Below are 1,627 nucleotides of genomic sequence, written 5' to 3'. Positions count from 1 at the left end.
ATACACAAGCGCGCTCGTTTCCAAGCACCAAGGTGAAGCGACATCTTCAGAGTGTTTCTTTTTATTGCGCTTTCTTTAGTTGTGCGTCATAGCATACGTCATAGCGGGAATTTCGAATTAGTTAAGGTCGATACGCCACGTGGTGCCGAAAAAAGGCAACTGTAGGAAATGTCCCTAATTCCTGGTATTGAAAGGATGCAGGAAATTAGATTGCCTGATTACTTCGTAACGTGGACTACTGAGTTCTTGCAGGGCAGGGAGTTTTACTGTGCGCAAATTGGAATTGCATCAGGAAAATTCAGACAAACACGCGGGGTTCCCCAAGGCTCAGTGTTATCTCCACTCTTGTTTAATATCTTGCTAAGCTCCATTCCTTGTCATCAGAATATATGCACGTACGTTTACGCTGATGATATAGCGTTTTTCGCTTCGGCAAATGATATTCAGTCACTGTACGAGTACTTACAGGAATACTTATGCGAGTTGGAAGCTTGGCTGGATAGTATCCACTTGGCCCTTAATATAAATAAGAGCGCTGTTCTTGTCTTTCCGGTACAAGACCCATTTACGATATCCCTTTCGTACCGCCATTCCACTATTCCACAAGTGGAAAAAGTCAGGTACCTAAGAATTATTTATGATGCAAACCTTAACTGGCGTCTACATATTGAAAATATAACCTCAAAAGCTTCCCGTGCAATGGGGATATTGAAAAGGATTAGCAATAATCGATAGGGCATGCGCAGAGAAACACTTATAATGATTTACCGCATGTATATCCGGCCAATACTAGAGTTCGGCTGTGTGTTATTCTCTGGCTCCCCTGCTTATAAACTATAGCTATACGCCCACTACTTTTGCTAGAAAGGGAAGCACTTCGTTTATGTCTAGGGCTGCCAAAGTTTGTAGCAAACACTGTGCTCTACAAGGAATCACGACTTCCTTCCCTAGAAATGAGATTTAAAATACTCACTGTTCAAACATTCATAAGGCTCTATGAATCACCAATAAGAAGATCCCAGTCGATATTTATTAGTCAACCTGCTTTATTTTTTGGAGTCTCGTGGCCTCGGTTTCACACGCCACAGGTGAATAAAACAGGATCGTTGTTGGGTCCGTTAAATGTACGATTAAATGATATAATCACGGTAAGCCGTATCCAAAATTCATTGGTTATAACTTATGATAACATATACCCCAACCATGCGAAGCAACTTCCCTGGCATATTCTTAACGGCTTACTCCAAGATCACTTGGACAAGCTCCAAACAAACGTAATTATAGCTACAGGTGCTTCGCAGAGTGAGGAAAAGGCCGGGGTTGGAATTTTTTCATCTGTATTAGATTGTTTTTTTTTCTGTTCGACTCTCCGACTATACTCCAACATTCCTAGCGGAATTGCTAAATGTTGTCTTAGCTTTGCGTAAGCTACAGCCTCCCACAACAACCGCGGAAGTATTAACAGACTCTCTATCCTTGTGCACCTCACTTACTGCTCCTGGCGAGTCGCATATAGTAAAAAATTTGCATTCATTGGTTCCAAGTGATTTGCGGAATCTGCGATTAGTATGGGTACCTGGTAACAAAGCATATTTATGAATGAAGCGGCAGATAGCCTGGCAAAGGC

The sequence above is a fragment of the Dermacentor silvarum genome, chromosome 10, assembly GCF_013339745.2.
Source record: "Dermacentor silvarum isolate Dsil-2018 chromosome 10, BIME_Dsil_1.4, whole genome shotgun sequence".
Classification (NCBI taxonomy): domain Eukaryota; kingdom Metazoa; phylum Arthropoda; class Arachnida; order Ixodida; family Ixodidae; genus Dermacentor; species Dermacentor silvarum.
The sequence above is the reverse complement of the archived record's forward strand: the minus strand, read 5'-3'. Positions refer to the sequence as shown.